Raw genomic sequence first — 9926 nt, 5'->3', positions numbered from 1 at the left:
GCCATTTTACTCATTCCCACGCACCAGCTGTCCAGCTTCCTGCTCAGGAGCAAACACAGTTCTCAACAGGTGCCCCACTCCCGCAGATGTTCCCGGGTAACAACACAGGCGTGTGCCTCACACTCTGCCTGGACCCAGAGCCTCCTACTAGCCAGGTAGCCCACCTCTGTTCAGGAGTGACATCCCCAGACCCTATACTTTTCCCTGGTGCCTGGGGGAGATGCAATCACTCTTGTTTCCACAGCAGGCAGCAGCAGGCATGTGGGCTGTGACCTGCATTCCTCCTTTGCATGCTGGATTCACTCACTTAACTCCCCCCTCAGTTCCCCCAGTAGGTGCACCTGGGGCACACATACCAGTCCTGCCCCAGTGGCTGGAGCTGAGACCCTAGCTGTCACCTCTGCCCTTTGCTGGCATTGAGACCCTTACCCACTCCCATCACTGGCATGATAGGAGGGATCTGCATCCAGAATGGTCATACTTCGTCAGCTTCCTGACTGCTGTGTGTGTGTGTCAGCTCTTAGGCAAAGTGGGGCCCACTTGGACAGTCTATGTCTGGGTCACTGAAACGAAAAGATGGAAGGTACTCCAGGTTGTTCACAGTGGATTATCATTTATGAGCTGAAAGGCAGCCATTCTGGAAGTAAAAGGGATCTCTTTTAGGTGCTGGTTTTCTACATAGCTGGGAAGAACAGGAGTCTGGTGGCTCCTCTCCCACTGCTGACACAATGGCAACACTTCATCCCACCCACAGACCTATTGAAGCTGGGGACAAACCTTCCTTTGGAGAGGCTTGGACTTTCTTCCTGTGCCATCAGAGACTCTGGGGTCCCTTGGTCAGCAGCAGGGGTTTTCCCCACCGGCAGCTTTGTGGGAGGAAGAGTGTGGAGGGGTTCCAGTCTCATGTCCTCCTGAGCAGCAGCCACAGCACTGGCAGTGCCCATGCTTTTGACAGTGAGACCTACAGTCCCTGTCCAGGGACAACCCCCAGCCTTCTTTCTGGTATGCCCAGGCACGAGGGAACATGCCCCCTTGGGCACAGCAGCAACAGCTCCCCTGAGAAAGGAAGTCAGCAGGAGACTCCGACTATTCCTCAGTTTCTTTAGCATCTCCCATGTTAGCTGCATCACCCTGCAAATACATGAAAATTGTGAGTGCCCCTCCAAAGGTTTCTGCGCTGACAGGCTCTCTGCCTCTCCACTGACTTTCTCGGAGCCAAAGCTGTCTGGCTGGATCACCTCTCACTGTCCATGCCATAAGAGCTCAGCTTCAGTGTACTGTTGTCCTCACTGTGGTGTTCATCCAGCCACCAGATTGTAGTTAGCCTCTCCTTTCCCTGGCTAGCTGGGCACCTCCAGCAGCACGGCACCGAGAGCAGGAGTTAGAAATAGCCTCTGATCCCCAGGCTGTGGCCTCTTTACTGTTGTCTTCTTAGCCTTCCTTTCAGGTTCCACCACTGGCAAGCACTTGGAGCTGCATGTGGGCGTATCAGCCAAGGTATTGGTCATTGTAGGTTTACGGGTTGCTCTGCTCTGTTGCAAACTTTTCAAGTGTCATTTTGCAGCCACCGCTATGGAAATCACCCTTTCCGGCTCGTTCTTTCTGGGTAGAGAGCGTTCGTGATCGCGCAGAGACGGTTTACCTGCGAGCTGCCACAAGATGGCAAAATACTCCCCAGCATCCCTCCGAAGCCTGCTTGGCAGCACCTCAGGCTAGTGCCACGCAAGACTTCGGGGACGCAGCAGCAGCAGCAGCTGAATTTGCTGCTCCTCACCCCACCCCACCAGCAAGGAGGCTGGGGGTGCACAAAGAATTGGGAGGGGACACAGCTGGGACATCTGACCACAAATGACTCAAGGGATATCCCATAATGTATTGGTGTCGTGCTCAGCATATAGAGCTGGGGGAAGAAGAAGGAAGGGGAGGAAGTTTGGAGTGATGATGTTTGTCTTCCCAAGTCACCGTTAGATGTGATGAGGCCCTGCTCTTCTGGAGATGGCTGAACACCTGCCTGCCCATGGGCAGCAGTGAACAAATTCCTCATTTTGCTTTGCTGGTGTGTGTGACTTTTGCTTTCTCTATTAAACTGTCTCTATCTCAACCCACAAATTTTTTCACTCTTACCCTTTCAATTCTCTTCCCTATTTCACAGTGGGGGAGTGAGCAAACAGTTATGGAGTGTGTAGTTGACAGCTGGGGTTAAAACACGACAGTCCTTTTTTGGGACACAGTGTGGGGCTCAGCAAGTTCCAATAATGACAGATTTTATTTGAATGTGCTAGGTGAAATGTTCAACTCTTATTGTTGTTTAATTATTAACCAGCAGGCTCCCGTGCTTGCCATGGGGCTTGCTTGCTTGTGTATAGCAATCTAGTGCTCGTTAGTGGCTGGTCACTGCTGTGCTGTGCTGGTTATCACCTCAGCCTGCTGTGGCTGGGAACACTCTGATAACAGCCTGGCAATGCGCCTGGGCTGGCGGGTGGCCAGAGCATTGCTGCTGTGTCTGTGCTACTGTATTGGACAGGCTGGAACTCCAGTGAGTTGAGTCAAAGAGACTGTGACCTGTGGATGAGTCCACAGTGCAGGGGGAAGAGTGTGAGAGGTCCTTCCCCTGAAGAAGAAGGAAGGGGAGGAGGTGCTTGATGTGCTGGAGAAGATTCCTCTGCAGCCCCTGGTGAAGGCCATGGTCAGGCATGCTGTCCCTCTGCATCCCATGGAAGTCCATGGTGGAGACTGTAATTACTATAGCAGGAACCCCTTGTTGCACCCAGACTAGAAGTAAGGGGAGGACTTCATTACAATAGTGAACCCTATAACCTGGCACAAAACGACCAGGGGTGGACATTGTAATAGGTGTGTCTATAAATTGTTGTCAGCCATATTTTGAGTTACTATAACAAGAACCACCCAAACCAATGGAGGGAGAGAAGCCTTGGAAGAAGCAGTTGCAGCACAGCGGTGACCTGACCTGAGCTGGCTTTGGTGCTCAGTAACTCCACTTAACACACCACCTCTCCTGTCCTGAGTGACTACCAGAACAGATGGAGCCCAAAGTCACGGAGTAAATTAATTCAACAGACATTTTGTGGACATCTGTGGGCATTTGATGGACATTTGCAGAGGTGGTCCATAGACTAATGGATTGATATCTGTGTATTATATCAAATAATACAAAGGGGATGGGAGGTGTTAATGAGGTTGTATTGAATAATGTAGGACTAGAGCATGACATAAAGTATATGAAAGAAGGGGTAGAGAATGTGCTGATCTTGGCTGGGGTGGAGTTAATTTTCTTCATAGTGGCTAGTATGGGGCTGTGTTTAGGATTTTGCTGAAAACAGTGATGATTAATATAAAGTAGTTTTTGTTACTGCTGAACAGTGTTTACACAGAGCCTTTTCTGCTCCTCAGCCACCACACCCGCAAGGAGTCTGTTGGTGCACAAGTTGGGAGAAGTTGGGACACTGCTGGGACAGGTGATCACAAGTGATCCAGGGGATCTCCCACACCCTGTGGAATCATACTCAGCATATAAAGCTGGGGGAAGAAGAAGGAAGGGAGGGACATTTGGAGGGATGGCATTTGTCTTCCCAACTCACTGTTAAGCATGAGTTAAGCACTGTCAAGCATCTCTGCTTTCCTAGAGATGGTTGAACACCTGCCTACCCATGGGAAATGGTGAAGGAATACTTTGTTTTACTTTCCTTGCGTGCATGGCTTTTGCTTTACCTATTAAGCTATTTTTATCTCAGCCTGTAAGGTTTTTCATTTGTATGCTTCTGATTGTTTCCCTGATCCTGCTGGATGGGGAAGTGAGCAAGCAGCTGCATGGTGCTTAGTTGCCCACAGGGTTTAAACCATACCTATGAAGTTTTGATACCAATTGTTTCATTTCTTAATAAACTGATCTACCTCTCTCTGAGGAATCTGTCTGTGAAGCTGCTCACAGTATTATCATCTAGCTTATATATTTCCTCTTTCCTTCCCTTTCAAACTCTCTGTTCAGATTGTGCTCATGTGCTGACTCACAGAAGTCAAGAAGCACATAGAAACCTGCTCAACTTGCTTCTGGAATGTCATGAGAAGGGCTTTGACAGAGTGTTCAGCATCCATCATCCTCTCCTCACCCATGAAGATGCAGTTCAGAGCAAAAAGTATGTGTTTCCTGTTACATTGAAAATGGTACAGCAAATAGCTACATTTAGGCAGCTTTAATTCTTCAGATAAGATCACCAGAGATGGCTAAAGGAATATACGCATGATGCTGGTGAAATACCCCTCAGATCTTTTTTTTTCTTTTTAATCCTTTTTAAGAAAGCATAGCTTATGTATCAGAGCAAGACTGGTTTATTAGTCTTGAAGTGGTTTGTTTGTTTAGGTTTCAGGAGGTTGTTTGGAAAAATTGTGAACAGCATGTTTTTGATTAGCATAGCTAAGAGGACTTCTATTTAATGAAATGATTAATTGATTCAGCCAGATATTCAGCAATACTAACATCTGCTTCAACAGAGACAAAAGATTCTCTTTGAAATACAACCTTACCTCATTTACATGAAGCAGTACCCATGGATACATGATAATTATAAGGTCAATAAGAATATGTAAGGATAGCTAACCTTGGTTCCAGTAAAGGTTGTGGAACAGATTATCTTGGGTATGATCCCATGGCATGTACAGGACAAGCAGGGTGTCGGGCCCAGCCAGCGTGGGTTAAGGAAAGACAGGTATTGCTTGATCATCCTATCCCCTTCTATGACAACGTGATCCACGTAGCGGATGAGGGAAAGTCTGTGGATATTGTCTACCTGGACTTCAGTAAAGTTTTTGATACTGTCTCCCATAGTATTCTCCCAGAAAAGCTGGTAGCCTGTGGCTTGGACAGATGCACTCTTTGCTGGGTAAAGAACTGTCTGGATGGCCAGGCCCAGAAAGTAGTGGTGAACAGTGCCGCATCCAGTTGGCGGCTGGTCACTGGTGGGGTTCCCCAAGGCTCGATATTGCAGCCAGTCCTCTTTAATATCTTCATCAATGATCTGGACGAGGGAGTCTAGTGTACCTGCAGTCAGTTTGCAGATGCTGGGTGGGAGTGTTGATCTGCTGGAGAGCAGGAAGGCTCTGCAGAGGGATCTGGACTGGCTGGATCAATGGATCAAGGCCAACAATATGAGGTTCAATAAGGTAAAGTGCCAGGTCCGGCCTCAGGCCACAACCCCAGGCAGCGCTGCAGGCTCAGAGAAGGGTGGCTGGAAAGCTGCCCAGCAGAAAAGGACCTGGGGTTGCTGATTGATAGCCAGTTGAACACAAGACAGCAGTGTGCCCAGGTAGCCGGGAAGGCCAGTGGCATCCTGGCTTGGATCAGAAATTGTGTGTCCAGCAGGACCAGGGCAGTAACAGTCCATCTATACTTGGTGAGGCCACACCTTAAGTCCCGTGTCCAGTTCTGGGCCCCTCAGGAAAGACACTGAGGTGCTGGAGCAAGTCCAGAGAAGGACAATGAAGCTGGTGAAGGTGCTAGAGAGTAAGTCATATGAGGAATGTCTGAAGGAGCTGGTTTTCTTTAGCTTGGAGAAAAGGAGGCTCAGGTGAGACCTTATCATGCTCTACAACTACCTAAAAAGGAGGTTGTAGCCAGATGAGGATCAGCCTCTTTTCCCTGGTAACTAGTCACAGGAGGAGACGGCATAGCCTCAAGTTGTGCCGAGGAGGTTGAGGTTGGACATCAGGAAGGAGTTCTTCACTGAAAGGGTGGCCAGGCATTCGAACAGGCTGCCCACAGAATTGGTGGAGTTACCATTCCTGGAAGTGTCAAGAAATGACTGGACATGTCACTTGGTGCTATGGTCTAATTGACAGGGTGGCAATTGGTCAAAGGTTGGACTTGATGATCTTGAAGGTCCTTTCCAACCTTTATGATCCTATGATTCTAATGTCATAGCTGAGTTATTTAGTGAAGGCTATTGAAAACAGTCAGAAACAAAATCATTAATTAGACCACTCTGGGCTAAATTCGGCTTTAAATCACTTTAACATATGATGATAATCAACTTCTTACACGTTACACCACCAAGGAAGCTGGACCGTAATTACAACCCTGTTGCACTGCATGCTGTTTGAAAATGCAGGATTTGTGCATTTCAATAGAGCTCTCTGCCTGCTTAATAAAAATTATATGCTTTCGGTAACCTCTCTATTATTTATGCAATACTACCTATAGCCTAAAGGCTATATAAATACAAATTTTGGTAAACACACACAAGTTCATGATAAATGGAAATCAAACAATCTTTTAAAATCCCAAGATGACCAGATGTAAAATGCATTTATACCTAAAGACAGTACTTCAGACTGCAAGTACCTCCCAAGTCACCACAGACCAAGAAGCAAAAGGTACAGATTCCATGGTGAAAGAGTCAAAAAGATGTATGTATTGTGAGACAGAGAAGGATAAGGGTGAGAGAAACACGCAGGAATGCAGAAGTCAATGCTGAGCCCAAAGGACACGTTGGAGGGTGACATGTCAGAAGGCCCTGTTCAAGGACTTTACAAGTGCTTTGTGATTAGAAACACTGAACAGGCCTAGAACTGTTTTGTCTGAGTTGTGGTACTGGCAAATACCTTGTAAGAGTTTGGACAGATGGGTTTCGTTTCCTTATCTCCAAATACAGACTGGCAGTTTTTTTGATGCCTTGCCACTTCAGATCTCCTCTACTGTGTGCTGCTGTCATCTTCAATCCCTCCTCTCGTGCTGTGACCACTTCAAATGATTCTGTGTATCCCAACAGAAGTCAATACTACAGGACCTTGGCTCACCAACAGCAGCTCAACAAAGCTGTGTTAACACATGAACACATGCAACTAAGAAGCAAAAGTGCACAAAACCCTTACAGAAGCTAGACGGCAGTGTTGGCACATGCTCTAAGGTACAGACAAGCTGCTACTCAGATTTTGAACAGTAAGCTCTAATTGTGGGAACTCCATTTACAGGAACAGTGTTTCGACCTCCTTTTTTTTGGTTATCTGAAATAAAAATGGTTTAGCACCTCTGAAACCTCAGCCTCAAAAACAACAGCCACAAGAGAGGTGCTCAGATTTCATAGGGGAAAGCAACAGCCAAAATGATTCAAGAAAAGGTCTCAAAACAGAAAAGAACATACCGTTTTCCTTAGTAGTAAAAGGTGTTTTCTCCCTTTAATTCAAATTTCTGCATGTCAACACATGGTCCAATTGAAGAGTGACACTAAATGAGCTTGTCACTAAAAGGAAGTTGCAGTTTTTGAAATGGCTATTCACATTCAAATGAGATAGAAAGAGAAGTGGAGGGCTCTACCACAGACACTGGAAGAGACAAATGGTTAAAAAGATAAAGACCTTCAAAGACCATATGTTGCCCCAAGCAGCCGTTAATGAATTTTACTCTGGTTCAGTGACTTTGGCTAGCTTTTAATGGTTCATTTGGCAAGTTGTTCCTGCAGTGATTTCTAATAATAATAATGTCACAATAATCTTTGAACTGCAGACAGCTTTGTGACTAAACAGGATTGCTCTGAAAGTGATTTCTGGACTTGGTAAAATGGAAAAACAGAGACAGTAAGTTCCTTTAGTTCCCTCCTCCGTGGCACACATCACACTTAGGAACAGAAGGACAACAGTCACTCTGAGGAAAAGGAGAAGGAATTTTCTTCCACTCAGATAAGGATTATTTTGAAATGATAGCAGCAGCTAAGAGCACAACATTGCCAGCAGACAGGGACAGCATTTACTTCCTTCACACTTCTAGTGTTACTGATTACAGGCAATAAGACAACACATTTTTACTCAACAAACTCTTTTTTGGTAGAGTTTTTTCCTAGTCCTCCATTCCAAATGATATTCGTTGATTCTGTCCTTGTGCTGAATCAAGTAGCAAAATAATCAGAATTACAGTGATGAACTGTAATTAAGACTAAATATATATTGGTTTTTAATCACAAACCAAGAGCTCAGTGCCAGCATTAGAACCCAAATGGAAAAAGAGATTAAACATGGACTATTGAAATAATTTGCTACCTATGCGGCTTAATATCCATACCTTTTTCTTTTGCATCAGCTGCAGTCATCCTGCTGCCACTCCAATTACTACAAAGGCTCTCAAACACAGGAAAACACATTTTGTGTTCTCTGTTGACATTTTTCAGATGTAACTATGGGTGCTTAATACATCTTGCAGCACGTAGAAGTGCCTAATTGAAGAAGGAGAAAATTGTAGAACAGGATAAAGAGTAGGAATTAAAAAGGAGACTTTCCTTAGGAGATTAAATCTTAGATCCACACAAATTACTCACCTGACTTGGGGCAAATAATTCTGTCAAAGTAAATAAGTGCATGCAGTTTTAAAAATCATGCTCTGTGTAAACATCTGCAGCAGGCTTCACATTAGTGGCAGACATGAAGCTTGCTACGACCTTGATAGTTGTTCCCCTTGATTTCAAGGGGACTATTCATATACAAAAGTGTGTGCTGAACTTCCATATTTGGGATGTAAAGCCAACTAATTAAATCTTAGCTACAAATATGCTCCAGACTAAAATCCTTGCAGGGCTGCAATTTATTTATCGGTATTTATGTATCACTGTGTGATCTCTTCTAAACCTTAAATTCACATATCATACCCTGTTTGCAGGATGAGACTTGTGAGCACAAGGGATGAGATTTACCCAAGTACTGTATCTCTCCAAGAAGGCCTCATAGTCTAACGTACAATACAGCACACAAAATTGGGCGCTGTACTTCTTGGGGCTAGCCTGCTTCCAACTGGATATTTACACTATTTGTATTCCAAAGGTTTGTGGACTACATTGTGTGTGAAATTTGCAGCTGAATATATTTGTTCTTTTTATCATCTCATGACTGATTAAAAGAAGAAAGTCCATTGCTTCAAATCAACAGCCCTTGCCTTGGTAACACTGAGCTCCCTTCACAGAGGGAAGCTGTTTGGGTATTTCGCCTCAACAGAACTAAACTAGGCAATGTTAAGATTTCAGTCCTTGTTTCTATTTCTGTGCTGATAGATTATTAGGATTAACCTATTCAAAATATACCGATTCAGAAGTTAGTCAATTAAACTATTATGCCTGACTTCAGGCAGTGCGTCATCCAGCCACTGCCCACAGATCTTATTTACTCATCCAGGAGGGTTGTTGTAAAGAACCAAGGGATTTGGTCTGGTGACAAAGGTGTCAGCAATAAGCTCCCCCTCAAATAACTGCAGTTCATCAGGCTTGATCCAAAGCATACCACACATAGCGGCTTCAAGGAGTCTGTCAGAACTATTGTTAGAGGAAATAATAGAGTATATTTACACTGTTTTTAGTGTAAATATAGCACATAACCAAAGTTTTGAGGGGGTGTAAAAGACAGCACACATCCCTTAGAATTTACAGTCTTATGTAGAACTGCTGCAAAAAGAACAAACAAAGGGAAATATAGTCATGCCTGTTTACCTGAGCAGGAGCTGAAGAGATGAGCTGGTAAGAAAGTTTTCTGTGCTCAAAAGTATTCTGAGAGCTAGCAACCAACCAAAGTCCACAGAGCATCTTCCAAGCCAGACAGGGTTTAAAGACCCTTAAAAAAACAGCTAACATATAATTTTTATTAAAGCCTTCTGAAAGTGTACTGAGACAGCCACAACTGTGATGGGAACAGTAGGCTATAAATGGGTGACAATGGAGGAATGCAGAGATTAACAGAAGATAAAAGCTGTGGTGTCACAGTGCACTGCCCCACACTGAAAGATGATGAGTCTGATATTTAAAAATCTGAGCAAGATGGACAGTGGACAATCTTGGTTTGAGGGTAGGATAGGAAGGGATACAGATCCACCAGACAGGCAATAGCAAGATGTCCTCCTCAAGAATAAGCAGGTCAGCAGAGAGGGGTATATTTCCATG

This window comes from Neopelma chrysocephalum, unplaced genomic scaffold (assembly GCF_003984885.1).
Source record: "Neopelma chrysocephalum unplaced genomic scaffold, ASM398488v2 Primary Assembly neopelma1_96577, whole genome shotgun sequence".
NCBI lineage: Eukaryota > Metazoa > Chordata > Aves > Passeriformes > Pipridae > Neopelma > Neopelma chrysocephalum.
This window is presented reverse-complemented; position numbering follows the sequence as displayed.